This window comes from Leuciscus leuciscus (assembly GCF_965113295.1).
Source record: "Leuciscus leuciscus genome assembly, chromosome: 8".
Lineage (NCBI taxonomy): Eukaryota > Metazoa > Chordata > Actinopteri > Cypriniformes > Leuciscidae > Leuciscus > Leuciscus leuciscus.
This window is the reverse complement of record NC_138732.1, coordinates 35,559,689-35,581,207: the sequence shown is the minus strand read 5'-3', so window position 1 is coordinate 35,581,207 and position 21,519 is coordinate 35,559,689. Positions and strand designations below refer to the sequence as shown.

General features: G+C 38.4%; 1 protein-coding gene and 1 long non-coding RNA gene across 2 annotated transcripts in view; both read right to left on the bottom strand.

Annotated features, from left to right (window-relative positions):
- LOC309505178 overlaps window positions 1-15,054 on the bottom strand; it is a 130,972-nt gene extending 115,918 nt beyond the window's left edge. Inside the window, exon 1 of the long non-coding RNA XR_014208356.1 lies at window positions 14,944-15,054. This is a non-coding gene — a long non-coding RNA (uncharacterized lncRNA). The remainder of the gene's footprint in view (window positions 1-14,943) is intronic.
- Window positions 1-21,519, bottom strand: part of il1rapl2 (interleukin 1 receptor accessory protein-like 2) — a 554,898-nt gene that overhangs the window by 432,177 nt on the left and 101,202 nt on the right. The window lies entirely within an intron of this gene.

Below are 21,519 nucleotides of genomic sequence, written 5' to 3'. Positions count from 1 at the left end.
CTATATATGTGACCATGGACTTTTAGTATGCATTCACTAGTTTCTGTGTCCCTTTGTTAATTTTCCTGCCACTCCTTGTTCATCATGGTTTCTGTCATTATGAGTTCATGTGTATCAGCTTTATATCGTTAATTACCTCGTTTGTATTCACTATAAGTTCCTCCTTCACCTTTATTCCGTGTCCAGTCACATTTATACCTATGTGCGTGTATTTATGCTACCTGTTTGGATAGCTACCTGTTTGGATTATAAGTAAACTTTGTGTTGGAACCTTAATCTTCTGTGTCTTCATCTGCCTGCCTGCACACACCCGTAACAATATAATTTCAATATACACTAAAATCCATCATGCTTATGCTAATATTCTGTAATGATTTACACAAGAATTATTTGCTAAAATGCACTGAGAATACTACAATTTAACTCTGATCAATGTGTAATGTCCCTTTTCATTGTTATTCTGTTTTCATTGGCATATAAGGTAATTACAAGTGATGGCGAAGTGAAGCTTTCTGAACCAGCGAAGCTTTCAACACAATTGTTTCAGTAAAAGATTCATACGCTGATTTCACGCAGCCGCCATTTTGAAATCGAAAGAGAGGCTCCGGTGGGAAGAACCCCGGAAGTAAAGATAAACAACAATGCCTTGGACTACCAACCTGAAGCTGCTGCCACGATTTACACTATTGGATGTTAATATCCAATATAGGATATGTATATAGTTCATTCCTGCTTCTTTTTTTACTTTCTGAATTATATATGAAAAAAAATATTTTATTTATAAATGAATTTCACTTTATATAGTCTAAAGTATGAAAGAAATGTATGTACAGTTTTAGAATAACTCATTTTATACATTAAACACAACAATACGCCATCGCATTCACGACTCTCCGGTGATTAAAGGCGACACTTCCGGTTTTCTTCCCACCGGAGCCTCACTTTCGATTTCAAAATAACGGCTGCGTGAAATCAGCGTATTACTCAAAGCTTTTCAAATCAGAGCTCGACGAGGACCTCTGCTGGTGAAAGTGAGGGAAAGCACTGTGTCGCGAAATGTTTCATAACCGACCAATGCATTAATCTTAGAAGCAAAAATGAATGAATGAATGAATGGATAGATGAATAAAGGAATTAATCAATATATTGTGTCGCCATTTTTTTATCAGATCACATGGGTGTGTGTGAAACGAAGCTTCGGACGTCATTGGTCACGTGATTTTGATAGAATGAATCAAGCATCGATATGACGCTTCACTGAAAATTGTTTCATTATTTTGACACACCTTTGGAGCTTTGGTGTCACAGCTAACATCACTAGTAATTACAACGTATACATTGTTATATAAAAGAATAATTTAAACTTTTACGAAACACAATGAACACGGTCATGTTAACTTGCTTTCTGAGGCGGATGCCTGCTGTTTGGGAATACAGTCGTCTAAGACAGTTCTGGGAGGTAATTATAATGAAAAACTTTGATGACAGACTTTGCTTAGGCCTTTTAGAATGATGAAACCAGCTTTTCAAATGCTGTGCAACGAGATCAGTCCGCTGATTGGTCCAGTTATGCCATCCCATCGCAAAGTCACATTTCTTTTTTGAAGCACATCAAGAAATATATTCTGTAAATGTGTTTCCATCATAGTTCATGCACATTTACTTGTCGGATAAAAAAATATATCCAACTCAGTTGAGTGCATATGTTTTTTATGCTCATTTTTAGAATTTATGCACATCTTGGCATTTTCATCCAGCGTTTTTTTTTATGCAATATCCCAAAATGCATATAAAAAAATAGATGGATGGAAACATAGTTTATGGTTGTATAACATGGGATGGGTTGTAACTGTTGTGTGTCAGTTTAACCATTTACAAATTTAAAGACTCATCATCATCATTATCCTAACATTATTCCTGCTCATTTGCAAGAACCGCTTCACACACATCTTGATTTGGCACAGGTGCTATGCCGGATGCCCTTGCTGCCACAACCCAGTAGTGAGAGTGCTGGGACACATTCACACTCACGCATACTCCTACAATTTTGGCATATCCAATCCACCTAACCTGGGGTGCATTTCTCAAAAGCATCGTTAGCCACCTATGGCCCTATTAGGACGGGACTAGTTTAACATGGAGAGGTGGGGTAAAGTAATAATTACTAGAGCCTCTCTGTGATTTTAGTTCCATCCGAATGTGCCATCTCAGTAATCATTACGAGTTACCCCTAACTTCTGTTAGTTTTACTGAGATATCTTATCCCGTGCGAATTGGCCATTAATATTACAGATGTCCTGTGGTAAAATTACATTACTCCATCTACCCTTGTAAAGTTAATCCCGTCATTCGCAAACAGCATCACAAAGTTGTGTGGTTGGAACGACAGCTCTTGACCTGTGGTTAGAAGCATAGTTTCTTGTTTGCATGACATGTGGACTCAATAAATCTTTATCTTGAGCCAAATAAGCAAGCTGACATTCAGTACAATCTATATCTTTTATTTAGAATATAAAAATGTCATTTACACCTTTTAGTTTGTCAAGAGATTTTAAGCATAATTTTTGAAGAGCGTGCATGTGCATACAAGCTGTAGTACGTGAGAACGAGCCTATGATTGAATCTGGAAACAAAGCAAAATTAGAAATAGTCCTCAGATGCCATGTCAGTAATGTATAGCAAAACATCTACTCCACCACCTACGTGACATCATTAACCAGCGTGGTTGAACGACCAATTTGCAACAATATGGTTTCGGGAAACAGTCATGACTAGCTAGTTCATTTCTTCAACGATGCATCGTACTATCGTACGTTAAAGGAGAACTCCGGTGAATTTTTAAGTTAATCTTGATCGTTAAACCTTTGTGAGTACTGTCTATAGAAAAAAAAAAACGAACCGGATCGGTGCTTGCAACGCGGAGCTGTTACAGTTAATGCCCAGAGCTCCCATTCAGCTAAAACGGCAGTTCTGGGGGCATAAACCTAAAGAGTGTCTTTGTGCCTCTTAACAGACACAAAATACAATTAAAATGTCTGTCCAACATGAACAGGGCCCTTACATGACAACAAGATGCGTTTAGCAACTTAGCCATTGTTTAAACTCACCTAAATAGTGTTTTAGACGGCTAGCAGTAGTCTCGCGCTGAAGTCCCGTGGGAACTCAGTTGTAAACACATCTTGTTGTCATGTAAGGGCCCTGTTCATGTTGGACAGACATTTTAATTGCATTTTGTGTCTGTTAAGAGGCACAAAGACACTCTTTAGGTTTATGCCCCCAGAACTGCCGTTTTAGCTGAATGGGAGCTCTGGGCATTAACTGTAACAGCTCCGCGTTGCAAGCACCAATCCGGTTCGATTTTTTTTCTATAGACAGTACTCACAAAGGTAAAACGATCAAGATTAACTTAAAAATTCACCGGAGTTCTCCTTTAAGCAACGAGTTATGTCGTTGTACGGGAAACGCACCCGGACTATGGGGGAAACCGGAGCACCCGGATAAAACCCCAATGACACGGGGAGAACATGCAAACTCCACACACAAAGGACTCCTGGCTCAGCCGGGGCTCGAATCAGGGACCTTCTTGCTGTGAGGCGACAGTGTTACTCACTGTATATAAATATTATATTTACAGTATAAAAGCCAGTTAGAAGGTAGAAAGGTACCTTCTGGAGGTAGAAATATCTTCTGGGTTATAATCTGATTTGCATTCATATTGAAATACCATGGCTTAAGTTATCTCTAAAAATTTGTATGTAAATTATTTACATTTTAGATTCTGTCATTACGTCAATACTGTCAGTTTCAGTGTCTATGCTAAGGTAAGCAAATGTGTGGTATAAACACTTTACATTAAAAACATAAAATGCAATACTCACAAGATCATGTTGGCACTTGGCAGAAAACGGTTTAAAAGAGAAACGTCATCAATTATTGTAATTATCAATTTTATTTTAATTATAATGTGTGATGTTTTTACAAGGCACACAAAAACTTAATCTGAACAAAGACATGATACTTCCACTAAAATAATTGTGCAACACAATCCAAATACCAATCCAAATGTAACATGCCTTCTAGACTAACTCCTGATTACCTCTCTCTTAAAATCTTAATTTGGTACATGCATTGTTTAAAGGTACACTGTGTAGGAATTTCTCCCATCTAGCGGTGAAATTGTATTTTGCATTCAAATGAATAGTGCTCTCTAGTGCCTCACTTTTCTAAATGCGTGTTGCAACTATGGTAGCCGTTATGTACCAAGAAGCTATGACAACATGTCTTCCAATAGCACTTCATCGAGTTTTCTTTCGGGTGATGAGGTTCGTTTATTTCGCTTTTTTGGCGACGAGGATTCCTTCTCCTGTGGCTCGGCATAAGTGTGCATTATGAAGTACAGTGCGGTGCAGCCTTTCAAATTTGCTGGGGCAGTGACGGCTGGTTTCAGTCACGTGACGCTGGCTCTGAACGAAAACGCGTTGTGGAAATACATTGAGGTAAGGCCCGTACACACCGGGACGAATTTCGCGCGCGATATTCGCCGACGTTTAACGCCTCGTGACTAAACAAAGGGCGCCAATGTGAGTGTGCACACCGACGCGAAAAACGGCACGCGTAAAAGCGTAATTTTTTTTTAAACGCCTCGGGTTCGTTTTTTTGGTTTGACGCGCTGCGTCAAAAACTATCCGACCAATGAGATTGGCGCTTTGCTCACGTGTCTGGAGCTTCTGAAGTTACAGTAAAACACAACTTGGGGGCGCTCAAACACAAAATGGTCTTGCCGAGCACACATACGTAACAGCGAAGAAGATATACGCCAAGTAGCATCTACACTGCCCATAGACAGACACTGCCGGGAAGAAATGACGAGGAAGATGCAAGGCAAGATGAATGTAGAGCTGCTGGTCTCGTTGGTGTCGGAATAAAGAACTATATGACAAACGCGACAGCGACTACAAAAATCTTGTTAAAAGAGAACTGTTATGGAGTGGTATTGCAGAGTATAGACTGTTATGGAGTGGAATTGTATTTCTGTTTTACATTAAGCGCCATCTAATGTCAGGGAATGAATTTGCATGTTCACTCGGCTCATCGTCAGCGAAAAACGCTTGGGTGTGAACACAAAAAACGCGCTGAAAAGCGCTGGCGAATAACGCGCGCCGATATTCGTCCCGGTGTGTACGGGCCTGTAGGCTAGTGCTTTTTGTCCCTCTCTGCTATTATAGTTTTTCAAAATGGCAGAATCATAGTTTTCTTAAAACAAGTGTATTTATTCTGGTATTTATGTTATAGGTAATGTCTGTATTTGGTATCTGAGAGGGGACTGAGGATCTGACCCATGAGCTAAGTTAAGTTTCACTTACCCCTTTTCCACCAAGGCAGAGCTGGTGCTGGTTCGGAGCCAGAGCCTAGTTTCAAATCGGTTCTTTGGTTTTCCACCGCCAAAGCACCAGCTCCGAACCAGTAAAACTGGTTCTTAAGTAGCACCAAATCATTGCAGGGTCTAGAACGGAGCCAAGAAAGAACCGCTTGCGTCAGAGGCTGGGGGCGGGGTTACCGTGGCCAACAAGACTGAAGAGAAACTTGTGACCGCCATTTTTAAATAGCAGCTAGTCGTGCTAATAGCAGCTCGATTATAATATCCGTCTATGTAAGTTACGGCGAGCTGCACGAACGCGTTGGATTCGCCGTGTTTGGATGCCGATTTATTTTCGCAAACCCATGAGCATCCATAGTAACGCAATGTCTATTATTGTTGATGCCTTGTTCGAGATGCATCGGAGCAGCGTGGACCGATCAGAGCTGCGGGAGTGTTTGGAGATCATACGACTCCTTGTGCTTTTTGATCGCTTTCGCAGTGCTTTGATTTCATGTGCTGATCGTTCTGCGAGAAGCCGATGCATCTCGAACAAGTCTGGTGTGTTTGTGTTTGGCGCTGCCGCATAGCGTTGCTGGGCAACATGATACGTATGCAGTGACGTAAGATATAGCTCTGTTGTGGCTCTCTGGCCGGTGGAAACGCAAACCGGTTCTTAGTAAGCTCATCAGTCGAACCAACTCCGAACTGGCAATAGCTCTAGCTCTGAACCAGCACCCGGTTCTTGTTGGTGGAAAAGGGGTAACTGAGTTAAGTTAGAAAGCGTTGTTCTTAGTAAAAGAAGCACTTCAGAAATAGTTGAAATTGTATTTATAAGGACTCATGGGATCTCATAAAAATAATCTGCTGTGGCATCGTGAGAGGGTATGTTATAGAGGCAAGGTATGTGCCATCTAGGTGATTGCAGCAATGGGGACTACAAACCAAGATGGCCACCTGGTCCCGGACTACAGTTACCAGGTTTCTCAACTGTGGGGACACAGCTGTTGCGAGTGAAGGAGAAAAGCTGGTAATGAGCTGAGAACAGAGAGACTGGCTGTTTTTGTTTGATAGTGCACACAAAGAGAAGCTGGAAGAGTTTTTTGGTTAAAATCTTTTTGGAGTTTAAGTTGATTATTAAAAAGAAACCAGTGACTTGATCTCTGCCTGGACTCGATTTGTGAAGCAACCCACACTTTGGTGATACCCTACCTCTCACGATGCCACACTGCGAATAATGCGCAAACCTGATGCCCAAACGTATCATGCCTCAACCTGCTACACTGTCAGATGCATTCACTGGCCTTTGAAAGGGTCATTTATATTACCATAATATATTTGTCATAGTGTCTTCATTTACTCCCCAACCAGGGTTGATTGCCCAGCAGCCGCATCACATTACTGGTGCAAATCACTAATATCTGTTATTGGATGAGCTACTCAATTAAAACACAACACGCAAAACATATAACCAACAGCTACAATGGCGAAGAAAAATGACAGAAAGAGGAGAGCCCTCAGCAGCTGAATTTTGGGGCGGAGGGGGTTGCTCTGTTGAGTTTGTCTCGACAAAGTCTGACCAACAAGATCTAAAAGCTGCTGAATTTGCCGCCATGGCAGGCTTTTTTTTTATTATTGCAGGTTCTGACATTGTAGCCAGGGGACTAAAGTTTTCACGGACGAAATAGTGCACATACAATAAACGGCTCTGCGGACGGTTCCGTCTTTCATTTAGCACAACTATTCACTGTATCACTGCCATCATTTAACCAAACTCCCCACCACAATCATTCCCTTTAAATAGACTCCTAAGCCTTTCCTGAAATAATGGTTTGCTAGCTGATGTAGTACATTTGGGTAATATAATTAAAAAGCTAACAACCATCAGTGTAATGACAATTTTATTCTTTGCATTAAAAAAAATCAATTAGCCTAATTGTACACTGGGTGTATTATAACTTCAGAATTATATTCGTATAGACTGAAATGTAAAGAAACTTTTTGTACAGTGGTGGCCACTAGGGGAGTGAACTGTCAACAGTGATAAGGTAAAGCTGTAAGAGTGATAAGGTATAGCTATAAGAGTGATCCAGACCAACCTTACAAGCGTAAGACTAACAGAAGGTATACTTAACTAAGAAAGTTTCGGGAAACACATATTAACGTTAAGGTACAACTTAAGGTATAACTTAAGAATGACATAGCATTAAGAGGTGGAAACACAGCCCAGACCTTTAAGCAAAAAAAAATTTGATGAAATATCTGAATCTACCGAACCACAATCAGAAATCTTTTCCAGAAAATTCACTTTGGCAAGCCGTTTTCGAACTCCAGAAATGAACACAAAACAAACTTGATTTTGGCCTATTTTTTTTCTAAATGACGTCATATAAGTTCGTTCTTCAATTTCGCTTGAAGTATATCAAGGCCTTGAAGGCCTTAATCCAAATCCAAGTCGTCTGAATAGGGACGAAGGCTTTATATGATGAACAGTTTTACAATATTACAATGAACAATGTTTTACAATGCATACTGTAGTAAACACGGACGTTTTTGACATGCTTTCCTGTGATTAGAGCTGTGATTATTGCATTGTTCAGCATGAAGTGCTGGAACGGCACTCCTCAAAGTGAAAGTGCAAACATCATTTAAATCATCATATCACATTTAGTTTTAGTAGTATGATTATTCAAAGCGTTTTAGATGGTTTATTCTCATATGTACAGTATAGTGCATTAATAGTAGGAGAGGCAGGACATAGCGAGCACTGGAAGAGTCTGTCCGTGCTTGTCTGTGTAAGAGATCCAACGAATGCCAGAGTTTCAGTGACATCACTAAATAAAACTACTATATATAATGTTGAATAGCTTGTATAGCTTAAAATGTTAAATATAATGTACAATAAGGCAATGGAGGAATATTTATGGATTCTGAAAATAATACAATAATAATAATATTTTAATAATAATACAAAAACTCTTTATTTTGGCTTAAAATATCGCAATAGTATCGCATCGTGAGATCAGTATCGCGATTTGTATAGAATCGTGACATGATTGTATCGTTACAGTCATCTGCATATCATTTCCATGCATATTCCCATCCATGTGATACCATGTTTAACGATACAAGACATTATGAAAATATAAGCTATGGACTATGTGCCGTCACATTACATTGCTTAAAATCATTCAGTATCCTTGCCTTGTTTTAGAATAAATAAATCAAGTTGTATAACATTTCAGAGAAAGTTTTCAGAAAAGAGTTATTCGCAATATTTTCCACTGGCCAAATAGTATTTAATTAGTTTAATTAGTATTTAATAACTTTAAACAATTTAAATGTATGCAATTTTCCTATAAGGTAAACATATATTTAAGGATGTTATATATTTTTAATGGAAACAGATAGGCTTTTTGCAGTGTCATAAATAATTGTCTGACTCAGCTTTATCGACTGAGACAAATCAGACACAATTATTTGGTATATTTAACAAATAATCTTTAAAACTCACTCTGGGATCTATGGTCCCATCCCCCCCAACAAGGGCAAGGGTCTTGGTTACCATGACTACAATCAGATAAGTTTTATTGCTGTTAAAATTGTGGTCACGTGGAAAAAGCAGAGGCCATAGAAAAGACCCACAGCCCTTAAAACAGACTTTCCTGCATTAATTTATGAACAAACTGATCTATAAATGAACATGCACCCCAGGACACTGTATGAATGATTTACTGTCTTGTGTAGTGTCTTTTGATACTATTATGTCTTTGACACTATGTATTTTATGAGAGAACTACTAGTTAATGTAACCCCACCTATATCGTGTCTCCTATCTAATTAATACTAATTTAATGACTCACACTTTAGAATGTGAGTGTGTGTTTGTTATATCTATCTGAGTATAAATGAACACAAACAGCAAGGCCTATGTCTAACCACACTTGAGACAGGGTCATAAATCCTCCCAACAGAGGAATTTCCCGCTTAGAAATTCCCCCTTTGTTATTGGTCGAGCCAACCCTGAGATGGGACCTTTCCCAGGCTTTATTAGAGACAAATTCACAGTGACCACCCTCTCCTTCTTCTGGCCTCTACTGCTGCTTCTTCGGGTTGATGTCTGTGGGGACCCCCACTGGGGCCAACGGGCGCCAGCAGGCTGTGGTCAAGGCCTGCCGGCGCCTTCACTCTCCCAACAGAGTCAGACTGTAATTTCTTCATTACAACTCAGAAGAAAACTGCAACTTATCACTCAATGGACAATCATCAACTCTTCCGATTTCCTCCCTTCTCCTGGTTGCAATGTGTGGCTTCTCTGGCCCAGGGCCGGAAGGTCACAATCTGCATGTGCATCTGCTCAGCCATGTGCTCATGGAGAGAGAGAAAACCTTCAACCAGAACAGAGTCAAACAAACCATTCAAGTTCATCAACATTTCTTCATTCACAACGAAAACATTTATTGAGACTCATGGAACCATCAAAATCCTTCTTCAGGAACTTCACGAAATGTCTTCACTGCAAAGGCCATGCAAGTATACACTTAATGAGGTGCTCTGAAAATGATAAGCTGATGGTTCTTTTCATAGTTAAATGGATCTTTTCCATAGTTCCATTTCCTGCTTCTGGTTTCATTCTGTCCCTTACGATTTTACCTATGAATACGTATGTGTGTTTAGATTAGTTATGTTTGTGATTTAGTTAATAAAACTTGTGGTTCTGATTCTCTGCTTGCAACAAAGCGATTTAGATTTTGACTACAGGCTCTTAAGTATAGTACTGTACAGTAAGAAAGACATTTCCCTCCCCCGGAAATGAACATTTCTTAGAATTAATAAACAATTAAACTGAGTGTTCACGGGACGAACAGGTGGATTGATTGTAATATTTATTTTACTAAATTAAGTTGATTCTATTAACTGATCCAAATATTCATAATCAATTATAACAAGTTATGATTGATTATTAATATTTATTTGGAGCTAATTTTCTACACAGCACATCACCCATAAAACATTTTAAAAGTAAAACTTGCATATCTTACTGTTTCCTTCAAATTCTATCCTTCAAATGCAACAGTATTTTCAAAATATTGGGAAGACCACAAAGGGGTTATAATTAGGCTATTGTCTGTGCACGACACAACACCAACAGCACCTGCGTGCAGAGGTTGTACAGTACTGTGTCATCAGACTCATTCAAACAGGCCAATGGACCTTTCGATCACCGAGCGAGTCCTTCGGTGTCTGCCATTATGCCGTCTATGTTTCTAAGCCATCTGCTTAAAGAGAGTCAAATGCGCATCATTGATCATTTTTCGCACGAAAATATCTTCTCAGTACATGAGATATTTAGAACACAATTTAAAGCGGAATTATCATGCACCAAGCAATCCTCACTGTAGTTAAAACACAGCACGCCACAGGAAGTGTTTCAAAGCAGCGCATCCACTACAAATATTTCTATTTAAATTTATTTTTAAAAATTGTAACCTATGGATAATGATTTCATGAAATTTCAGTGCTTAACTACTATGAGAGTGGCATATTTAATCTAAATGTGTATATCAGATGTAAACCAGAGTTTAAATCATTCTGTTTACTTCATTACTTCTCTCACTCCAGTAAAAGAGTGCTTAAACATGGAGAGTCCATACGGTGCGCACATATTTACGCCTAGTTGATTTTTTATAAATCCCGATATTTGTGTGGAAAATTGCAATTTCCCGCAACGTTTATTCATCAGGCCCCTGGTCTTCACTGAGCATGTTGGCCTCTTTGTGTGGTCTAACTGTAATTCCCCTACACCATACTTATTACCTACCTATTACCAAGACACTTATTTTATCCCTCTTATGAGTCCATAAGTTGTTTAGCGGTGTGATTTCAGCCATAGCAGGGAACAGATGAGCGTGAGAGAGCTCTCTGGATATGTGCTCTCACATTAGGTCCAATTATACCCAAAGGTAATTATCCATAACATCTGTATTTCAAAACGAGCATTTAATCTTCTCCCGCTGTTAATGACATCCTCTGTGGCTGACGTTTGGCAGGAGTCCATTTCCACACACACCATCACCCGGCATGTATCCTTCACTTTACAAACAAGCTCTGATACACTATACACTATACATAAAATACCAGCAACCAGTGTGAACACTTAAATATTTTTGTCATTTGTTGTTTATTTTACGCTGTTAATTCAATTCAGACACACTGTGCGTTCTGTTCATACTGGCAGAAGACTGCAGACATTCAAGAATTGTTCAAATAATTTAACATCATGAAAATCTTTTGGTCCCAGTGTTTTATAAAACAAATTGCACTTTGTGGGGTTTGAACCAGCAAACCCCTTTGTGGGGTTTGAACCAGAGTCCAACATCACAACAGATGTCACGTGAGAAAAAAATCCAGGATTGTTTTTTACCCATGTCTCAAATCTTGTTTTATTGGAGTTACTGTATAATAGAAGTCTATGAGGCAAGGCAATAATAAACATTCAAAGACAACAAGTTAGCAATATGAACACGAAACTAGTGTAATGCTGAACAGCTAACCAGAATATCATCCTCCCACCACTACAAAGAGCTTTACGACTTTATTAGGGATGATTTCATGTAAATGCTTTAACAAAACAAAATTTATCAAACCAAATAAGTCAAAATTGTCACTAGTTAACAGATGTTGTTGGTAGACCATACTTTGAACACATTTATTGTTAATACCTAATATAGTTTATATTTATGGATTATTTACTGTGTTATTAGAGGGTAAAAGAAACCCAGCTATATTTGTTAAAAAGTACAAAAAAAATCACATGTAATCATCTTAGCTATGTGAACCCTAGGTAGATTTGACCTCCTCTCATAGTGGACAAGAAAAACACTGGTCTCACTTGAATGGGATTCAGGACAAGTGCACTGCCACTCCACCCCTCTTCCATTAACAGTCTGGCAAACACTGTCCGCAGTACCTGAAGGATTAATTAGCAATTATGCATGTGCTATTGAACATCTCCGGCTGCCTCTCTCGAGGCAAGATGCATACTGCTGGGTTTGGCATTCATTTCTGCCACACACCACACTCTCCAAATAATAGTGAATTCTTCATTTTTGCCCTAGTTTCCTAACCGTTTTTGTTCAAAAAATGGTATATGCACTCCCAACCCTCCCCATCCCCCAACTGCAATGAGCCATGCTGATTTTAAGTGCTTGTACTTTCACAAAAATCATATTGCTACTATTTATTAAGACAGCCAGAAAATTGCTATGGGGAGAAGAAAAAAATATCTGTGCACTCTTCAAGAGAGCATCTTCTGGCATGTTGCATTCCGTGCCAGAAAAGGAGCTCTTTGTCTGGCCTATAATCTCCCTGCCTCCCTCCTGCACTCTTAAAACAGTACTACAAAACAGAGGAGGAAAACAAAACCTGAATTATCTTGCAGCTTGTTCAGCTGGAAGACAAATTATTTCCTCTTGGTTAAACACTTTCTAGGGAATAAGACAACAGCACAGTAATGCCTGGATAAATGTAGTATGCTATCTAAGACTTGCTTTAAACTCTGGGCAACGATAGTAAATTAATACTAAATATATATATATATATTTAAAGCTTACTCTCAATTGATACAATCCAGTAAAGTGTTCCTTAAATATTTATGGTGGTTACCTCTCTTCTTGTCTTCAAGCAGATGATTCACTGTAATCACTTCCTTTAGACACTGTTTGGGAACTATCAGTGATAGTCAGAATGCATAAATAATATCTCCATTTGAAATCCATGGTGTCTCTGGTACTTCAATGTCTCAAAATGTGGAGAAGAGTGCATATGAAATATTGCGTTGGAAAAATCCAACAATGTCAGGCATCTTATAACAAGGGCAGTATGACAATTCCCAATTCCCTGAAGACCTTTCGCTTGAGTCAAGAGGAAGTAAACAAGGTTGATCAGCTGGATATTAGAGCTCATTGGCAGAAGGGAAGGAGGCTAAAGATGTTCACAGATACTAAAGCCTCAGTGCACCAGGCCATGGCTGAATGATTCTTCAAGCATGAAAGCCTTGCAGAGCAAAAATGATCTAATATTTTCCCACCAGCATCAATGCTGAGAAAATACATAAGATGTAATTTGACATAAAAACAATCCAGATTTTGGGGAAGCAGCCTCATGTCACAATTACTTTCAGTTTAGTTTAGTTCTACCAGAAAGACTCGGGAGATAAAATGATATAACAAGTGTAAATTTATTAATAGCTCAGCAAGCATAATTTTATAAAGTCTTTGGCGTAGCCCCGTCCTTAGCAAGCAATGCGAGGGTAACGGAATCTGCTAATCCCGCCTGAAGATGAAGGCAGGGGCGCAGCCGACCCCCTGGAGGTAAAAGAAGGGACCATCCTGGTGGTGGTGGGGAGGATGGAGGGAAAGGACCATCTTGGAGGTGGTTGGGGAGGATGGAGGTAATTGGCGCCGTCAGTATCTGCGAACTCAGACGAATGTAAGTACCATTCTTTTATACTGAGAGTGTTAACACATGATTGGTTAGAAGTGAGTTAATACATGACGCGCTGATTGAGTCTTCCTGGCAGAACTTAACGCTAAGCTTACATTGTTAGTCTTAGTTTCATTTTCAAGGACTTTTAGTTCACTCATTTGTTTCCTATTTCCTGTGTTCCTTTGTTCCTTTTTGTCATTATTTACTACGGTTATTCATCATTTGATTAATTAGTTGTCACCTGTCTGTATTTGAGTTCCTCACTCACCACATGTATTTAAAGGGTTAGTTCACCCAAAAATGAAAATGATCCCATAATTTACTCACCCTCAAGCCTTTCTTCCTTCAGCCAAACACAATCGAAGTATTATTAAAAGAAATATCCTGGCTCTTCAAGCTTTATAATGTGAGTGAATAGTAACTTAGATTTTGAAGCCCCAAAAAACACATACATCCATCATAAAAGTAATCCATACGGCTCCATGGGGTTAATAAAGGCCTTCTGAAGAAAAGCGACGTGTTTTTGAAAAATATCTATATTTATAACTTTATAAACTAGAATCACTGGCTCTGGTAACGGCCGTAAAAGAGTCTAGTTCCAATGAACTCTGACCCGACGCATGACTTATTGATGAACGCGGAAGCGCAGAGGATAGAGCATTAGAAGCCTTTAACGAGAATCTTTAAAGAGAAATGCCAGAGGAGCTTGAGTTTGTTGCCCAGCCCTATTTGTTTGAACCGCGAGAGGCGTCTCCTGTCACCTAAGCTTACGCCACTCCTACATTCTACGTCATACGTCAGGTCAAAGGTCACTCTTCGACCGGAACTCGAATTGTGTACAGCTGTTACCAGAAGCCGCTGATTATGGTTTATAAAGTTATAAATATAGATATTTTTCTTACAAAAACGCATCGCTTCGCTTAAGAAAGCCATATGGATAATGTCAAATGCCATATGGATGGAGCCAAAATGACTAAGTGTACCAATTTTGGTATTTTATAGCAAATAAAATAAAAATGAAATGAAATAAATCCCAGTTAAAAAGACTAAATAAAAGTTATGTACGTATAATGCCCATAACAAAACAAAGTTATTTGAACCCCATATACATATACAGTCAAACCAAAATTTATTCAGACACCTTCAACATTTCTCACATTATCACAGTTTATTCGCTATAGTTTAGAAAATTTTAATAAAATATATCAAGATCTCTGAGTTCTCAAATCAGTTGATATTTCACTGGTTTTAGCCATTCTTCTGTTAAACTGTCTCTCAAATGAATTAGGTTGAATATCTGTCGGCTGTTAAAGGGTTAGTTCACCCAAAAATGAAAATTCTGTCAGTCATTACTCACCCTCATGTTGTTCCAATCATGTAAGACTTTCGTTCATCTTCGGATCACAAATTAAGATATTTTTGATTAAATCTGAGAGGTATCTCACTCCTCCATAGGCTTCCAGAGGGACCGAAACTCGCCGGCCCAGAAAGTCAGTGAAGAAAATGTTGAAATAGTCCAAGTGACTACAGTGGCTCTACATTAAGTTTATCATGCGACGACAATACTTTTTGTGCGAAAAAACAACAAAAATAACGACTTTATTCAACTATTAGTGTTCTTCAATGTGGGCTTCTGACAAGAGTTCACGGGAGCGCCACGACGCATGCGCGAGAACTGAGATTACGGCGTTCTTCTTCTACTACTACTTGTTACTGGCTGCTCACTCCTTAGGAGTATTATCGCCATCTACTGTACAAGATGACGTCCCGACATTGCCGGGAGCAAAACGGTCTGTTTACAAGCAGCTGAAGACGCGCACTGTATGTAAAACTGTATTCGTAAATATGTCCGCAGATTTCGATGTAGATGAAGATTAGATTTTTTTTTTTTAACCAACCATACTTATTTGAACCAGAATACACAGACATTGAACTACAAGAGATGGAAGATGCTGCAACACAACCGCAGTCTGCTTCTGAAAGACAGAGAGCATTGGACAGCTGATGGTGTAAATGTAATCAGTGCCAAGCGATGCCTACTGAGGCCATCCTTAAAAATATTTTGGTTTGCCGTAACAGCCAAAAACAAAAAAAAAAAGGGGTCGGTCTTGTAGAAAGCCTTTCTTTAAAGTGAATTTCGTTTTGTATTAATTGTAGCATGCAGGCAATATAATCAGGACATGGAGGCGCCCGCGCGCTCGTCTCTTAAATGAACCAAAACTCTACATTGAATCTTTAAAAAAAAAGAAGAAAGAATAGACCGACCAACCGACCCCTTTTTTTTTTTTTTTTTTTTGCTGTTACGGCAAACCAAAATATTTTTAAGGATGGCCTCAGTAGGCATCGCTTGGCACTGATTACATTTACACCATCAGCTGTCCAATGCTCTCTGTCTTTCAGAAGCAGACTGCGGTTGTGTTGCAGCATCTTCCATCTCTTGTAGTTCAATGTCTGTGTATTCTGGTTCAAATAAGTATGGTTGGTTAAAAAAAAAAAATCAAATCTTCATCTACATCGAAATCTGCGGACATATTTACGAATACAGTTTTACATACAGCGCGCGTCTTCAGCTGCTTGTAAACAGACCGTTTTGCTCCCGGCAATGTCGGGACGTCATCTTGTACAGTAGATGGCGATAATACTCCTAAGGAGTGAGCAGCCAGTAACAAGTAGTAGTAGAAGAAGAACGCCGTAATCTCAGTTTTCGCGCATGCGTCGTGGCGCTCCCGTGAACTCTCGTCAGAGGCCCACATTGAAGAACACTAATAGTTGAATAAAGTCGTTATTTTTGTTGTTTTTTCGCACAAAAAGTATTGTCGTCGCATGATAAACTTAATGTAGAGCCACTGTAGTCACTTTGACTATTTCAACATTTTCTTCACTGACTTTCTGGGCCGGCGAGTTTCGGTCCCTCTGGAAGCCTATGGAGGAGTGAGATAGCTCTCAGATTTAATCAAAAATATCTTAATTTGTGATCCGAAGATGAAATGAAAGTCTTACATGATTGGAACAACATGAGGGTGAGTAATTACTGACAGAATTTTCATTTTTGGGTGAACTAACCCTTTAAATTTAAATACACAATTAGATAATACCAATTTAGCTCAACAAATTATCAAGCAATGCTTAATTTTGTTCAGTCTGTTGTGTAAAAAGGTAACATTAAAATATTAAATTATATCTGGTGTCTGAATAATTTCACACATCGTAAGATTTTAATGTTTTTACAAGAAGTCTCTTCTGCTCACCAAGGCTACTTTTTTTTTTTAAAACAAAAAACTAATATTGTGAAATATTGCAGCTGTTTTCGATGTGAATATATAGTAAAGTGTGATTTATTCCTTTGATCAAAGCTGAATTTTCAGCATCATTACTCCAGTTTTCAGTGTCACATGATTCTTCAGAAATGATTTTCTGGATTTTTGTTTTAGATTCCGTCACTCACAGTTGAAGAGTACCTATGATAAAAATTACAGACTTCTACATGCTTTGTAAGTGGGAAAACCTGCAAAATCGGCAGTGTATCAAATACTTGTTCTCCCCACTGTGATTACATTACTTTCAACACCGCAAGATTACTGTTATAAACATAAACCTCGTCTGAAAGGCAAAGGGGGCTGTAATTTATAGTAATATTTTCAGAATTACTAAGTAGTGGTCGACCGATATATCACCAAGGCCGATATATCGGCCGATATTTGGCATTTTTGAAATATCGGCATCGGCCGATAAGTTTTTCTGATTGGCCGATGTGTTGGAAGCGGGACTTTTATTTTGACGGCGCTCCAGACTTTTATTTTGACGGGCGGCGCTGAGAACACCAGCGCCAGAAGAGAACGGCAACGGCAGCTCCTCAGATCAAACAGCGCTCACTCACATTCTCCGTCGTCATTAGTTTACGATCTCTGTCAGTCATATCTAATACTTTGTTAGACAGAACTGGTAAACAAGGAAAGTAAATGGTATGTGAAGTAAGTAAAGTAAAGCGTTTGCTTTTATATTATTTGTAACAGAAAAGGCAAACAATCAGGCTAAAATACTTTCTCATTTGCCGTCAACATTCAGCAAATGCGCATCTACGTCATTAAAACAAATCTCTGAATATCTAATAAACATTTAATTTCACAAACCTTGCAGATTTAATCGAATCCAGCAGTGATATCTTGTGAAGTGTGCATTACTGTCTGCAAGTCACGGTCGGTCCGTGCGAAGTGAGTGAGTGCGAACCTTCTGATCTTCTATCAGCTTCACAGGAGATGCGATCGAAAAACTTTAAATCCTTCATTTTAAAATATGATATACAACCAGTTGCCCACTGTGTCATATTCATATCTGTGATATATCCAGTTGCCAACTGTGTCATATTCATATCGTTTTCACTGTGCTGTATGTAAAATTAGTGTTACCTTGTCTTTATTTGTAAAAAATATGATTACCAGCACGAAATTACCAGATTACTGAGTGCCCCGTTACAGTGTTTACCTTCTTTTTATTCACATATTCATATATTTCTAAACAATTACTTTGTGAAAAATACTGTAATAGGATTGCAGATTCAAGAAGTTACCATCTAAAGTATAAAAGCATGTTTATTTTAAAGATTTGTTTTCTAATTTATTTCTAATTTATTAAATATTGATTAAAATAAATATATATAAAAATATCGGCTTTATATCGGCCATCGGCCACCCTGCTCTCTAAGATATCGGCATCGGTCATCAAAAAAACAATATCGGTCGACCACTACTAAGAAGTCTAGTTTCAAATATAATTATTTTGAAGTGTTGGTGCTTAATGTAGCAATATATAGTGTAAATGATAAATTACGTTTGAGATTTGTGCTGGCTACTGTATACAGGCCACCAGGGCACCATACATCTATCAGAGTTAGTACTGGCTGCAGATAAAGTCCTAATTGTTGGTGATTTTAATATACATGTAAATAACGAAAAAGATGCATTGGGATTGGCATTTAAAGACCATCTTAACTCTATTGGAGTTAGACAACACTTTAGACAAGGACCTACATTGTCGTAATCATACTCTAGATCTAATATTATCACACAGAATCAATGTTGATGGCGTTGAAGTTTTGCAGCAGAGCGATGGCATCTCAGATCATTATCTAGCCCAATGTATACTTCATTTAGTCAAGGCTGCAAAGCCGACTCCCTGTTACAAATATGGTAGAACTATCACTTCTACACAGGAAATGAAGAGATGTCATTATGGAGTACCGCAAGGCTCAGTACTAAAACCATTGCTTTTCACCTTGTAGATGCTCCCCTTGGGAGATGTTATTAGGAAGAATAAAGTCTGAAAAGAAATAAAAAATTAACAAGGAAACGGAATTTTTTAAATAGTTTGTTGATGGAAATAAAATATGAACAAGATGTTTTTGATATAACTGACCAATATTACAGAAATTTTAGATCACAGTGAACTTACACCAGTGGGGATTTCTTTAAGACTGCAAGAGAAGCTCGGCTTCCCCTATAATGTCAAAAAATGTATGGTCAAATATGTAGGCTATTATTGTGTTAACATGTTCATCTCAAAGACGAGTTCGTTCAGAATCAGCTACATATAGCAGGTCGGCTGACTCGATTTCCTTCTCATACATTCCCGTAGGGTCACAGTGCATTTCCCTGTTGAAGCCCAGCGTCCATTGACTTCAACGGGGCTGCTTTGAACAGTTTTTTTTCAGTGCTTCGAAACTAGACGGTCATTGGATAAATGCTGCGATTATGTCCCGCCCACGGACGCTCAGTGTCTCTGGGAGTGAATGGAGGAGTGGGCTGGCCTGGACTCCGGGCTTCTGCGTGATGATTGGATGGTCTGTTCAAAGGCTGCACCTCCTTTTGATTGACAGCTATTTCATACAATAAAAAGTCGCTGACGCTGAAGCTATTCGAGCTCAGTCCCATCGCGGATTTTGCAAGTGTAGTCGAAAGACAAACTGCAGCAACCAATTTCTTGGTATTTGCTTGTCGAAATTGCTAGCCAATTTTCATAATACATTTCACACAATTATACATTTATATCTTTATTATATTATTACTTATTATATTTTTATATTATTAGTAGTAATAATTAAAAACATTTTTTTAAATAATTAAACAAATATTATTAGTAGTAGTATTATTATACTTCATTATATTATTATTACTTATTACTAACTCTGCTGGCCATTGAGAGGACACTGGTCAAGTCACTGGAAAAGACAACTTGTTGGTACAACAGAGCATTTTCTTGAAAAGGAACGTAGGGCAGAATTTACGTATAAATAAATGGACAATTTTTATCATGTAGGCCGAAAATGAGCTTCCCCTCTTTGAAAGACCAGCAGCCGCCACTGACTTACACTAAACTAACAGAATGAGAGTTTAACACAATGATATCACAGTTGTCTCACATGGTGGGCTCACAGAATGAGTGCACTGTGACCTTACATTGTGACCATAGAATGAGCACACAGTGCGTGTGCTGTGAGGTTACACTTTTATCTCGCTGTGACCTCACATTGTGAACACATCATGAGTTTCCTATAAGCTCACAGTTTGAGCACACAGTGAGTGCGCTGTGAGGTTACACTTTTAGCTCGATGTGACCTCACATTGTGACCACATCCTGGAAGCTCATGGTGAGATCAATGTGAGACCCAATTGTTGACTGGGTAGCCACCTAAACCGGCTTCATGGTATAGGCCCTTGAGCCATTTGTGATATTTGCAAGAACACTTTCAAGAACAACCACTTTCCACCAAAGCTATCAGTGCATTGCAGAAGTATTAGCGTCTAACATAAACCCTTCAATCTGACATAATCCCCAAAATCAATATTAAATTATTGTTGTTTCATTCAAAAACACAACAAGGCAAAGCTGAAGGAAGTCTTGATTAAGCCTTATAATGGCTAGAAAGCTAGAAAGACAGAAAAAACGAGACAACTGTACACAAAATTCAAGGTCCAAAACAAACACTCTCCAAGAACCAGATGCAAGTAAAAAAGAACAACTACATGATAGATCCATTCAATTGATGTGAGAGATGCAAATTCAAGACATACAAACTGTCATAACAGAAAATCTTCAGAGAGCAAATACCATTTTCGTTTTACAGAATTGAATGTGCTGACACATTCTGTATGTGGATTATTCCTTCCATTAAACCACTAAAAAGGAACCATGAGCATCAAAATTACAGTGTGTTTAATGATTGTTGGTGGTGTTTGCAGAAAAATATCTGTTTGGCAAAAAAAAAAAAAAAAAAAAAATTTTTTTTTTTTTATTTTTTTTTTTATAATAGCTTCAATTTATTTCTTTATTTTTATTGAACAAAAGTATATATATATATATATATACTTTTGTTAAAAAAAAATAAAGAAATAAATTGAAGCTACTATAAAAAAAAATTTAGTTGTTCATAGGCACTCATAAAATTTCCATTAGTTAAGGTAATTCGAGGTCACACAGTCAAAACGTGTTCCTATTTTGAATAACAGCCGCGTCTAATAAGTGTTGCAGTTTGAATTTTATTGCACTTAAGTGTAGCGCGGTCCAACAGCTAGTTTCGATTTCTCCCATTTTCGGGATATTTGCTTTTGCTGTGCTAATTGCAAGGGCGGAGACAGCTGTCCTCACTCAAGCGTTTGAAAGCATTATATTTATGTAGTGTG